Here is a 15,223-nt window from a genome sequence, read left to right on the forward strand (position 1 = left end):
GAGTAAACCTAAATTAATTATGATGAATATTGGGTAGTATTTTCTTACGAGTACGAGTGAGTTATACTCATAGAATAGAACTTTATTATATCTCATTGATCCGGGAGCATGGATTATACATAGTCATTGTCCCTAGTCCGAGAGTATGGATTGGACATAGTCAACTGTCATTAATCCGGGAGTATGGATTAAGACATAGTCATTTGTCCTTAGTCCGGGAGTATGGATTAAGAAATAGTCAGTTGTCCTTTGTGAGTTCTAAATTATATATATATATGATATAACATTGTGGGATTGAAATCCTTGTGTACTTACCAGGTTTCCCAACCTGGCCCACTCAAGCTTATTTGTATCACAGGTGTCGATACGAAGTTACATTACACTGAGAGATTAAAGAGATGTAGATCACTAGTGTAAATGAATGTAAGTTCTGTTTATGCTTATGTTTCTGTATTGACGATGACATCCCAAATGTTTTAAAACGAATAAAAATACATTTCTTCGGAAATGTTTTGATAACGTATTTATCATGTTTTACTGGGAACAAATTCCGCAACATTTTCACTAAAAGAGGTACTCTGATTTTTATAAAGCATAAACAAAATCGGTCTTTTGGGCCGTGAAAACGGGGATGTCACAGGTAAGAAGGCTGGATGTTTCGGGGGCGGGGGCGGGGACGGGGGAACGGGGAAATTTCAGGGGCGGGGCGGGGAATGCATTTTCCATCCCGTTTACCCCCATTGACATGCCTAAATTTCAATTTTTACCCTATGTATGAATAAATATTGCATTTTAGTTATTGAGTATAAGAAAGAGTGCAAAATGGCCCATAGTGGCATTTTGGGTGATTTTGGACAAAGGGGTACTACGATGGGCGTACATTGTGTACAATGAGCGTATTGGGGCGAACCCTAGTATGTTGGGCGTATGCCGCGTACGTGAGAAAACTTCAAACCCTAATTTTTAAGGTTTGGTCCATATATAAGCATCATTATCACCTCATTTCTCATTCCCTCATCAGCATCTATCTAAGAAAACGTCTCTCTAGCAAACCCAAAGTGAGAAGAGTGCATTATGAGCTCATTTGTGTGCTTTGGTGGTGTTCTTAAAGAATAAGAAGTTGGTACAAGGACTTTGGAGCTTGGATGCAACCTGGATCTGGGACTCTCTTCTTGTTAGCAATCTCCAGGAGGTAAAAAGCTCATAACTTGATCACCATATCTTGTAGATCTATCCATTTCTTCATTTAGGTCACTTTTGGTCCCAAATATGGTGATTCTTGAGCATGTCATGATCTTAACCAAATAAGTCGTCCTTTCAGACCTTATGAGGGGTCTTGAGACATAAAAATGTGGTCTTGAGGCTTAGTTTTTCTCCATGCATGCTCTAGAAGGTCTTAAGGCATTAAGAAGTTGGGATTTTGTGTATTAAGCGCTTAATGTTCATGCAAAGTCATAAAGTTGGAAACTTTATGACTCTTAGTGGTATTTTGGCCTTGGAATTGAAAGTTGGACGTGAGAGCTTAATACATTAAGGTCTTATTGAGAAAATGGAAATATGAGCGTACGCCATGCGTAATCTAGAGTATGCAGCACGTACTTTGTCAACCACCCGACTACAGTCAAAGCCCGAGTACGCCGTGCGTACCTCCGGAGTACGCCGTGGGAAATGTTTTGACATTTAAGATTTAGGTTGAGCCGGTTGTCAGAGCTGGGAGTTTTCAGACTGCATTCAGACTGTGAAGTGAGTTTTCCTCACTATACCCGTGGGTCGAAGGCACCAATGCCGACACACTAGATTATTCTGGAATTGCATGATAGAATTGCCTGACATATGATGCCTGATAACCTAGGGTTATTTCTAGTGTGAAATTGGCATCATTACTGTAGTTGCTTGGTGTATGCATCATAGTTGTACATAACTAAGATTCTATAGCTTGAGAGTATTTTGTTCAGCCTTATTTACTATTCTTGTTTGATTAAGGGCTTTGGGTAGAATCGGGTATTCGACTGTCTATATGATCCAGTGTTATGTATGATTAGCATACACGAGTGCTGCAAGGTTGGTGGAAGTTTCATGGATGAGTTATGTGGGGTCAGCAGGACAGTCGAGGAATTTCTAGCATTTCTCTAGGGAGTGAGAATAGGATGTATGCGTATTCTAGTGTGTGCTGTTAGGGTCGTTATGATGATCTTCTCAGACAAATATGGGTAGGTGTGGAAGGTAGTATGGGCCCATACTACTGGAAGCACAGGACTCGTACTCGTAGCATGCAAGTCACAACCCTTGGGGTTTCATTATTTGGAATAGCTCATATGATATGAATTGCGCTTTATCTGATAGTTTCTCGTTTATTTCGGTATGGTGTTCACGATGGGATCCAGATCAGGAGTAGGAGCAAGTGGCCAGGATAGTCCAGGGCTGACTGAGGATCGGATCAGGGATATGATTCATGCTGAGGTTGTTTCTATTGTCCGGGGGCAGATACCGGAGTTGTTTGGGTCTATCAAGACCGCCATGATTGAGTTCTTTGATGACCGATACGCTGCACTTTCATATGTTACTGCTATTGCGGCCGTCACTGCTGCGGGGATTGGAGGAGGGAGAGCCTTCTAAATACCAGGACTTCGACAATACGAAGCCCCCCGGTGTTTGACGGGGTTCTGGATCTGATCATTTCCATGAGTTGGTTGTCTGATGTTGAGGGATGTTTATTTACTTTCTCCTGTACAGCTGACCAGAAGGTCAAGTACGCTCTGAACGTTCTTCGGTCTGGAGTGAAGGATTGGTGGAGACCGGTCACTAGTTCATACACTTCGGAGCATAGAGTTGTTATATCATGGTAACAGTTCTCTGAGATGTTCTTCTCGAGATATGTCCCACTGGTTGAGAGGGAGAGATTGGCCCAGTAGTATTTGGACCTGCGACATGGTACTAAGTCAGTGACAGAGATCAACAAGGTGTTTACTGAGAGATATATGTTTTGCCTTGAGTTTGCTGCTTCTGAGCAAGCTCAAATGACCCGGTACTTGAGCATGCTCAATATGTACATCCACCAGTTTGTGTCTACATGGTATACTTGTGAAGTTACATGAGGACTCTAGGCGACGGGGATTCAGTTGGAGCTCCAAACGAGGGAGCAGAGGCAGGCTCCGGTGCAGTCGCAACCTGTGACGAAGAGGTTTAAGGTTGCTGACGTGAGATCTGGGAATCAGAGGGGCCGCATTTTTGGCAAGTGAGGCAAGGTTCATGAGGGTTCTTGTCGATCTACTTATGGGTGCCACAATGTGGCAAGGATGGGAATTATGCCAAGGACTATCACCAACATGTCCTCACACCGACCACCAGGATCTCTTATCACTATGAGTAGGTTGGCTATATTAAGGCCAATTATCCTTTGCTCACGGCGAGACCGGCGTAAGCTACTTTGAGGATCATCGATGTGCGACAGGGTAGGGCGGAGCCCCTGAGGGCTCGAAGTCGCGCTTTTCAGCTCACGGCAGAGGAGGCCATGGCGGCGCCAGACGTCGTTACTGGTATGTTTCCATTTACTATTTTGTCGATTATATTTCAGTATGCTTATATATATATATATATATATATATATATATATATATATATATATATATATATATATATATATATATATGTTCTGATAGGTACATTCTTACTGAATTCTTTGCATGCTCTTGTGTTATTCGACTCGGGCGCGAGTCAGTCCTTTGTATCTCAGTCTTTTAGTGTAACAACCCAAATTTCCAACAAAAATTTTCATTTTTTCCAAAATCCCATAACATCAGATAAATTATTCAAAACATCAGAGTGTCCAAACTAAAATGCCAGAGAGTGCACGCTGCGCCATCATGTCAGGCCCTTGCCCTTAGATCCTGAAGTACCTGAAACAACCAACAAACTGTAAGCTAATGCTTAGTGAGTTCCCCATAACATACCCCTTATAACCACATAACCACATAACCATATAATCACACACACACACACACACACACATATATATATATATATATATATATATATATATATATATATATACACTACATAAGCAATGCATATAACATATAGGGATACCATGGACTCCCTCCACGGTCTTACTCCAGGATGTCGTGGGCTCCCCCCAGGGTCTTACACCTATGTGTCATGGGCTCCCCTGTAGCATCCGGGATTTTCCAGGTATTATTAATCATTTTAAAATTGAAGAATGGAATGGTTTGGTTTGGGCTTTGACCTTTGGGCCTTATTAGTGGACTGAGGAAGTGACGTACGCGGGGCGTACACAGCCATGTACGCCCAGCATACTCGTGAGAATGAACCGCGGTGGCCAGGTGCGTATGCCCAGCGTAGGCATGCAGCTCATTAAACCCTAAAATTTAGGGTTTACTCCTTATATAAAGAACATAACTCCTGTTTATTCAGCCTCCCTTCACTCTTACCCAGCCACCACGAAAACCCTAGCTCCCTTTGTGTGCCTTTGTGTTCTAGAAGCCATTTGAGAGTGTTTTTGGTGTTGTTTAGTGAGAAAGGAAGAAAGGATATTGAAGAAGAAGCAAGGATCCACCAAGAGCTTGTAGATCCAGAGGATTGACACCATTTCTGACTCCTTTGAGGTATCAAGCTCCATACTTGACCATTGTATGCTTAGATTTGTTTATTTGGGGGGTTTTTATGTCCTTTTTGACCCTATTGTTGAGAGTGTTTGAGTATTGTTGGTTCCAAAGCATAAGAACTGTCCTTTTGGGCTCTTAGAGGCACTAAGAGTCATAAAAATCGGACCTTGATGGTTAAGCCACAACCATGCAAGTGTTTTTGGGTCTTAAAGTTTGTTAAAAGGACATAAGTGATGTTTTGACCCCAACCTTGCATGCAAGCACATAAAGTTTGTGACTTTATGGTTTAGGAAGTCTTAAAGGACCTGGATCTGTATTTTGGATGTAAAGACTTAACTTATTAAGTCCTGAATGAAGTCCCAAAGAAGCTGGCCAGTACGTTGGGCGTACTCCCAGGTACGCCGCGCGTACTGGGTCAACCCATGATCTGGTCAAGGCCGGCGTACGCAGGGGTACATGCCAAATACATCGCGCGTACGCATGCAAAATGAGTGTTTTGGGCTTTGGGGCCTTAAGGAGATGGGCCTGGACTTTTGGGCCTAGTGGCCCACTGGGAAGTATAATTCTGGACTTGGGAATCTGAATTTAGGGTATTGGGCCTATTGGGCCACAATTGGACCCCTTGGAACCATTATATTAGGACTTGAACTTTTGGGCCCATTTGGGGGTTAAGGCCCAATTCAGAAATTGGGCAATTAGTGGGCCCTTAGGGAGCCCTTATTAGGCCATAGGAGGGTTGGACTTCATAAGCTAGAATTTAGAACTTATGTATGTTCCAAATGGACCAAGGGGTAAAATGGTCATTTTACCCTGAGCAGTGTTGTGGTTTCTGATTGAGCATTATTATTATTATTATTATTATTATAGTTGGGAGTCATCGGAGCAGCTGTTAGAGGTTACTTCCCGTGAGATTCGACACTCAGCTTTACGAGGTGAGTTACCTTCCAGTAGCGGTGGGTCTACGGCCACAATGCCGGCCCACCAGTAGGAGTTATGTTGGATGATTGTCTTTGTGATATTCATCGTTATGTGCTACTACCTGTGATGTTTATGTGCTAATATGATATGTTTTATGTGGTAGTGGTAGTAGGAGGGGAATAGTCCCTAAGTTCGGTTGTTAGGACCGATGGGTAGGTCGGACACCCCGGTATGTCTAACAGGGGTAGGTTGAGCACCCCGGTATGCTCAGCAGGGTAGGTCGGGCACCCAGATATGCCTGATAGTATGTTATAGTATGGTATGTGGTATGATGGGGGAACTCACTAAGCTTCGTGCTTACAGTTTTCAGTTTTGTTTCAGGTTCCTCCTCAGCGAAGGGGAAGGAGCCGGCGCGGTAGCGGCACATCACACTCACGCATGATTTCCGCATTGAGTTTTCTGGGATTTGTACTCTGATCATTATTATTATTATTATTACTATCCAATGATATGCTTTTGAGACACGACGTAATGGTTTTATGAATTAATATAATGTTAGCAACGTTTGACAAATGATTTTATATGATTACTTAATTAAAAATGAAATTTTTAGTCTCGAAAATTGGGATGTTACATCCCCCACATAGTCTTTAATTGGAATGTCATGGGCTCCCCCACATGGTCTGATATCCAGCTGCCACGGGCTCTCCCCGGGGTCTTCGCATATCTAACCAATAAGGTACTAACACATTCACATGCACACATACTAGACATATCCATAATGATTCCACAATAATCATCACAACTAAATGAATGGGCCGGCCTTGGTGCCTTCGACCCATTGGTATGGTGAAGAGGCTCACCTCTCAAGAAATGTTGAACCGGTAAAAGTCATATCCCAACTCACAGCCCCAAAATCAACTGCCTACAACCACCATGTGATTGATTTCATCAGAATCCTGAAATACCAAAAATACCCTTAAAGCCAAACTTGGTCAACAGTCAAGGTCAACTGTCAATGTTGACCCAACTCGTAGAGTGCATCTAGCAACTTGTTGAGTTCCTTTAGTGTTCAACAAACCGGGAAAAACCCTAGCTAACTCGGCGAGTTATCTTATCAACTCGCCGAGTTCGCTCTGTATCAGAAGGCGAGAAAGCCCGATCCAACCCGTCGAGTTATCAGGGCAACTCGTCGAGTTTTCCATGCTTAACATATTCAGCCCATTCCAGTCAAATCTAAAACCCCAAACTACAGATCCAGTCCTCTAGGGTTAAGATACCACGTAAAGTTGGTAACTTTACATCCATTCAAGGCATAAAGGGGCTAAAACACTCCAACTAAGCTTATCAAGGGACTTAGAGCATGAAGGAGGGCCAAGACTTTATAAAGTTGGCAACTTTAAGTCTACAAAGGCCTTGAGATGTCCAGATCTGAATCCATATCTTCATAACATGCTCAAATCCAAGAATGGTCCCAAACTAGGCTAAAAATGGCCATAAACTTTCATAGAAGAATATCTAAGCAAAAAAAGGCCAAGGTATCGACTTTATACCTTAAAATGGTTGCCTTAGCAGAGTAAACACTGGATCTACAATCTTCTCCTCCAGCTATGCACCAACCACTTCAAGCTTCTTCACATAAACACAAAAAATGCACTCCTTAAGCTCTCACACACTCAAAATGGAAGGGAAGGCACGAGCTAGGGTTTCTCTTGACAAAGGGGGCGATAAGGGAGGATAACATTGGGGCTTAAGGCTTTTAAATAGGGTGCAAACCCTGAAAATTAGGGTTTTCCTTTCCAACTTCTACTCGTCGAGTTGGGGCCTTCCAACTCGTCGAGTAGACCCTTAATCCCACATCCAAAACGATCCTTACTCGACGAGTTGGGGCTCCCTAACTCGTCGAGTTCCATTCCAAAACCCTAAAATATTGAGAAATAAATGATACCTGAATCAAGCATTACATTTAGTAGGAATTTCGATATGACCCTTGGCGAGTTGGAGTGTCCGTTGCGGGTTTCTATCGCCAACGAACATGGGATCTTTGCATACAAAGTATATCAGGGTTGTATCTTGGAGATCTCTGAGGTGCCTTATCCGATTGATTTGATTCCTATTCCCATGGGGGGGATGTGTACATGATAATGATGATGGATTGGTTGAGCATGTTCGATGCTATGATAGAATGCGAGGGTCAGCGAGTGATAGTTTGAACCCCAAGTGGGGGAGAACTGGTTATCTACGGAGAGGGTACCAGGTTTGGATCAGGGTTTTCTTTGGCATCCATGGCTCGACAATACATTCAACATGGTTGTATGGGTTATCTTGCCTATGTGGTTGATATACGGGTTGTGGAGCATACATCGATTTTGGATGTGCCATTTGTCAGGGAGATGTATCAAGATTTTAGACTAAATTATTGGTGTTCGTGTATGAAGAGGGAGATAGTCTGGTATGTTGAGAGGTGCATGACTTGTAGGATGGTCAAGGCCGAGCATTATTGGCCGCATGACAAGCTACAACCTTTGAAGGTTCCCATGTGGAAGTGGGAACAAATCACCATGGATTTTATCGCCAACGGGGCTCCTTAACTCGTCCAAAACGATCCCTACTCGACGAGTCGGGGCTCCCTAACTCATCGAGTTCCATTCCAAAACCCTAAAATGTTAAGAAATAAATGATACCTGAATCAAGCGTTACATTTAGTAGGAATTTGGATATGACCCTTAGCGAGTTGGAGTGTCAGTTCCTGGGACATCTCGTTAACCAAAACGGGATTTTGGTCGATCTGTCCAGGATTGAGGTCGTGATGTAGTGGGAGGTTCCAAAATCTCCCTCACAGACCAGGAGTTTCTTGGGTTTGGCGGGATATTATCGGATATTCATCCAAAATTTCTCCAAGATTGTTGTACCCCTCACTCGTCTGACGAGGAAGGGAATGGGTTTCCGATGGGGCCTTGAGCAGCAGACGGCATTTGAGACACTGCGACAGAGGTTATGTAAGTCCCCGGTATTAACCCTTCTGGATGGTGTCGAGGATTTCGTTGTATTTTGTGATGCATCCATCACTGGTTTGAGGGGGGTTCTTATACAGAGAGGGCGAGTGATTGCATATGCTTCTTGGCAGCTGAAGTCGCATGAGGCACGATATCCTACTCATGACCTGGAGTTGGGAGCAGTGGTATTTGCCCTCAAGATTTAGAGACATTATCTATATGGGGTCCGTTGTACCGTTTACACGGATCACAATAATTTGCGATATCATATGGGTCAGCCGAACCTGAACATGAGGCATCGTAGGTGGCAGGACGTGGTCAAGGATTATGATTGCGAGATCCTTTACCATCTGGGTAAGTGAATGTGGTCGCGGATGCCTTGAGCTGTAATTCGGATGGATCTTCCGTTGGGGATATGTTTGATCAGAGGGGCATAGGTAGAGGGAGTCAATAAGGAGAACTGGAAACGGGAGAGGATTAGGGGCGAGATCGGCAGATTTGTCACCGATAGTCGGGGATTGTTGACCCGGTGTGGTCGGGTTTAGGTTCGGTTTCAAGTGGGATCAGGCAAATAGTTTTGGAGGAGGCTCATAAGTCTTGCTTTTCGGTACACCTGAGAGCCACCAAGATGTATCGAGATTTGAGACTAAGTTACTGGTGTTCGTGTATGAAAAAGGAGATAGTCTGGTATGTTGAGAGGTGCTTGACCTGTAGGATGGTCAAGGTCGAGCATCATAGGCCGCATGACAAGCTTCAGCCTTTGGAGGTTCCTATGTGGAAGTGGGAACAAATCACCATGGATTTTATCGCCAATGGGTTTTGATGCTATATGGGTCATCGTGGATCGATTGACCAAGAGTGCACACTTTTTGGTCATCCGAGAGAGTTCCTCGGCCGAAAAGTTGGCCGATGTGTATGTTCGGGAGATTGTTGCTCGTCATGGGGTTCCGGTCTCCTTTGTATCAGACCGAAATGTTCGGTTCACTTCCCGGTTCTGACAGAAGTTCCATGAGGAACTGGGTACGAGACTACATTTCAGCACTACTTACCATCCACAGACTGACGGCCAGAGTGAGCGGACCATCCAGACACATGAGGATATGTTGTGGGCTTGTGTAATAGATTTTGGTGGGAGTTGGAATTCCTACCTACCTCTTGCGGAGTTTTCCTACAACATCAATTATCACTCCAGCATTGGTGCACCGCCCTTGTCTTCTGTATGGTCGGAGATGTCGTACCCCAATTTGTTGGGGGAGGTTGGTCACAGGGTCATGGGAAGTACTGAGGTAGTCCTCCAGACCACGGAGCTTATCCACAAGATCAGGAAGATATTGCAGACAACTCAGAGTCGGTAGAAGAGCTATGTCGACCGGCGTCAATCATAGTTGGAGTTCCAGGTCGGCGATATGGTTCTACTGAAGGTCTCACCCTGTAAGGGTGTGATACGCTTCAGGAATAAGGGAAAATTGGGTCCCTAGTATATTGGATCGTTCGGTGTGATCGCCAGGGTAGGCAGGGTGGCCTACTGGTTGGATTTGCCGAGTGAGCTAAGTCAGATCCACAACACTTTCTATGTTTCGCAGTTGCGGAAGTACATGTTAGACAATGAGGCAGTGGTTCCTTTGGATGATATCCAGGTCGATGAGCGCCTGAATTATATTGGGAGGCCGGTAGCGATAATGGAGAGAAAGATGAAGGTCCTGCGCAACAAGGAGATACCTTTGGTAAAGGTTCAGTGGCAACATCGGAAAGGATCTGAGTGGACCTGGGAGCCGGAGGCGGAGATGCGGGAGCATTATCTTGAGTTATTCGCAACAACGGACTTCAAGGACGAAGTCTATTTCAAGTGGGGGAGAATTGTAACATCCCGGTGTTGAGGTAATTTCAAAATTTTACCCTATGTATGAATAAATATTGCATTTTAGTACTTAAGTATAAGAAAGAGTGCAAAAATGGGCCATAGTGGCCAGTGGAGTGGTCCAGATAGGTTGTATCCCCTGCGAGGTGGTCCAGTCTGTTGGATTTGGTGTCTAAGCCCATAACTATAACTGGGATGTACTTGACCCGATTGTAGCATGGTCCTTTTGGGTTGCGTTCATCAGTGCAATTTGATAGGATGGACTTTTTAGAATAAAGTTATTTGTGATTTATGAATATATTATAAGTATAATATATTGAGAAATCATATTATTTAATTAGTATCGATCAAGAATTAATTTGGAATTAATTTTGTGATCAAAAGAGACTAATTAAATATATGGGGATTGATTATGTGAATCAATCATTCTTATAGTGTAGGCCAATGATCCATGGTTATTTAGGATGCGCTAAACCAAAGAGATAATCCATGGATAGTCCATGGAGGTTTAACAGAAGGAGCATAAGAATGTGAAAAGTCATGGAGCGTTAGGGTTTGCATGGATGTAACCCTAACATTTGCTACACTATAAAATGGATCCCCTAGAGCCAAAATTGGTGGCCATTAACATTCTAAGAGAGTGAAATTGATTTTGTGCTAAGCAACTTATTCTCTCAAGCCGCCTCTTGCATTTGGTGTTTTCGAACCATTAGAGGCATCACATTTGGGGTGTTCAAGCTTTCAAAGGTCAAGAACTACAAGTCCTTCTCAGAGGTAAGTCATCTAACTAGTTGTATTGTTCATTTGACAATTTGTATGCTATTTAGGATATATGCTTTGGAAAACTGAAAATATGCATGTATAATTAGAAAAAACATAGATCCAAAGCATTTAGGGTTGCATGTGCACCACATGAGTGTTATAGTGCTCAAAACCCAACACAGTCATGCTGAAAGCTCGTAGAGGTAGGCCCTACAAGGCGGTCCAGTCAGGCTGGCTATTCATATTGTAAGCTTATCTGTTGTGGTGCGCTGGTACTTTGGGGGAACTTACTAAGCGTTGGCTTACAGTTTTAGTTTATGGTTTCAGGTACTTCCGATGATCGTGGGAAGGCAAAGGCGTGATCGTACACAACTTCCAGTTTTTATGTATTCGGGTATTGGGAAAACTCCGATTTGAAATAATGCTTTTAAAACAATGGCTCTTTTTGTAAACAATATTAAATCATGGTTGGTTTTAAAAAAATTAAATTATTGTGATTTTTGGAGTGTTACAACTTTTCTTTCTCTCACCAAAACCCAGGGTGTATGGGAAGAATCTTTCACTATTTATATATATATATATATATATATATATATATATATATATATATATATATATATATATATATATATATATATATATATATATATCATACAAATATTATACTTATTTTGTAGGGGATTAAAAACCATTAATTTTGATATATTTTTATAATTTTTTTAGTAGGTATATAATTTAATACATATTAAAAAAGCTGAAAAAAAATATTGACTCTTTTCCCTACCCCACGGTATGGTGTTTTAGGGTGGGGGAACTTTTCCCTCACTCTTTTCCCGCTGCACACCCACCGGTCTTAGCCCATAATCACAGTTGAAAAACACATAAACAAAAGGAAAATAGGCTAAACATGGTTAAACTAGGCAAACCAAATGAATATGTGTGAATCCTTGCTCCAATCTCTTTATCCATTGTTCTCTAGTCGAATTCTGCCCTCCAAAGGTTCTTGGAAGGTTTTTTCTTCGTCAACTGTCGTAACCCTCTAGCCTCTAACATCTAAAAACGACCTAATGTCCGGAATAAATATACTTGCCAAATTATAGTTGCTACGACGTGGTGAATAGGCGCCACATCATGGTCTTCTATTAAATCTTTTATTCTCTAAGTCAGCTCAAGGATCGCAAAGCTTCCAATTGCTACGCCGTGGTTGGTGATAACCACATCATAGGATTTAGTCTTCAAGCCTTCTTTGTCTTCTTTTTTACTTAGCCCACATTTTCATGCTTCCATCCCCTCGTTTGCTTCCTTTTCATCCCTCGTATGTCTTTGCTACTTCAAAACATATTTTAAACATAATAAGTACCTTATGTCCCAAAATAAGCATAATTGTAGCTAAAAGTATTAGAAATGTGCATGAAATATATGACTAAATATGCACATATCACCATCCACCGCCCCAAACCATGATTCTAAACCTGGAAGATGAAGAATCAGTTCGTCCTTATGTGGATTAAATCAACACTCACCGATCACACCCTTACTATTGTTGCACGGGCCTCCTCATCTCAACAACCCTAAATTGCACTTGAGAAAACTCACCAGGCCCAAACTACATCCCGAGGTATGCTGATGAAAGTCAATCTACAAACCCTTTCTGAAGGCTCTCTATCTATGTTGGAGTATATTGAAAATAAACGTTATATTGCTGACTCTCTTGCAGCAAGCCTCTACCTCAATATCCTTTGAAGATCTCATTGGGCATATCTTGTCTGGCCTCGACTCCTCCTATGGGCCGTTTCTCACCGCCTTTATGATTAATGGTGACACTACCTCAATCGACGATCTCGTTGGTTTCCTGCTGCAAGAAGAAACACATATTGAGACTGAGCTCATCCGTCAGTCCGTTGTTAACCCACCAACTCTGTCACCTAATTCCTCCACTCCACTGGCGTTAACTGTGAACCTCCCTTCATCATATCTTTCATCTTCCTCCTATGGTCAAACCTCTACTACCGACCCATAAAATGGAGACAATCTGCACCGTCGTCTCCACTACCAACTGTGCTCCAATCCTGGCCATGAAGCCATTGACTGTTGGCAATGAAACAATCATGACCATCCTTCACGTCTTCCTCGCGATCAGACCAGAACTGCTCCAAGACAAGCCCACTTAACCCATCACAATAGCCCTTCAACATTGGTTGATCCATCCTGGTATTCTAATACCAGGTCCACTAACCACGTTGCACCGGACATTCAGAATCTTCACATAATAGATCACTACAAGGGGCCAGACGAACTCCAAGTTGGCGATGGTAACAATCTCACTATTTCTCATGTCACTTCATCTTCACTGCATCATCTTAGATTACCCACAGTTCTTGTGGTGCCTCAAATCACAAAAAGTCTTTTAAGTCTCTAAACTCATAAATGACAATGACGTTTATATTTCATTTTGGCCTAAGCATTGCTCTATTAACTTTTTTTCAGGGCAAAACAATACTTCAAGGGGACGTTAAACATGACCTGTATCACCTACCGCTCACCACAAATAAATGAACCACCAAAATAGCTCTATTTGGTGTAAGAATAACTCTCCACGGTTGGCTCATCCCCATGCTCCTCTTCTTCGACGCTAACTCTCTTTATTCAAGTTACCCTCTTCATCAAATAATTTTCCCAACATTTTGTGACTAATGTCAATTGGCTAAAAGCCATCATTTATCCTTTATGCATGATCATACTACTTATATTTTGCCTTTTTGATTTGATATACTCGGATGTTTGGGGTCATTCTCCCATATTTTCTATAAATAGGAATCATTTTTTTTCTATTTATTGATGATTGCACAGAGTATGTATGGATTTATTTCTTATCTCATAAATCGCAAGTGTTTTCAACTTTCTTGAACTTTCACAAAATGGTTAAAACACAGTTTAACACCACTATCAAAAATCTCCAAAGTGATTGGGATGGTGAGTACCACAATGTTTCACACTTTGTTCAAACCCAGGGTATCACCCACTTCATCTCTTGTCCCCACACTCATGATAAAAACGGTGTGGTTGAACGTCGCAACCACATTATTATTGAAAAAGGGCTTAACTCTCTTGGCTCACTCAACTCTTCCACACACATTTGGGGATCATGATTTTAAGACCACCACCAACTTACACAATCGGACAATTACACCAGTTCTTGAATTTTTGTCCCCATATCAGAAACTCTACACCAAAATTCGTGACTATAGTTTTCTTAATACATTTGGTTGCCTCTGATACCTATTTTTGCGCCCATACAACCACCACAAAATCGAATTTTATTCTTTACATTGTGTATTTATCGGGTATACCACAACTCACAAGGGATATTTGTGCTATTACACACCCTCATATCGCATATATATCGCCAGACATGTAGTCTTCAACGAAGATATTTTCCCGTATGCTGATCAAGAACCACCCATTTCAAAATCCCCCATACCAACTCACTCCATAGTATCTTCCTCTTTACTCGAACATGCAACCACTTTAGCAACCTATCCACCTTCCTCCCCAACACCACCTATCAATTCACTCCCCACTACTCCTCCCTCTCCCAATAACCCTCCTGTTACTTCTCCTAGCCCTCATTTTCAAGGCTCAATTGTGAGCTCACGAGCTAAAGTCACCATGCCATCCATTACTCATTATCGCCCGACTAATCACACCATACATCCTATGGTGACTCGAGCTCGTACAAATTCTTTAAAACAAAAAGCTTTCTCTACTACCGTCATCACTTCCTCTCAAACTAAACCACACACCTATAAACAAGCCAATGCCTATAGATGTTGGCAAGATGCAATGCAAAGTGAATATGATGTAATAATGAGGAATAATATTTGGTCTCTTGTTGCGTGACCCTTTAATGTCAATCTTGTAGGTTGCAAGTGAATATATACAATGTAAAACGAAGATCATATGGGTTGATTGAACTTCACAAAGCGCGACTAGTTGCTCAAGGTTTCAGTCAATAAGAGGGGGTCGATTATTATGAGACTTGCAGTCCGGTTATAAAACCAACTAGT

The sequence above is a fragment of the Lactuca virosa genome, chromosome 7 (genome assembly GCF_052849685.1).
Source record: "Lactuca virosa cultivar CGN04683 chromosome 7, Lactuca_virosa_CGN04683_v6, whole genome shotgun sequence".
NCBI lineage: Eukaryota > Viridiplantae > Streptophyta > Magnoliopsida > Asterales > Asteraceae > Lactuca > Lactuca virosa.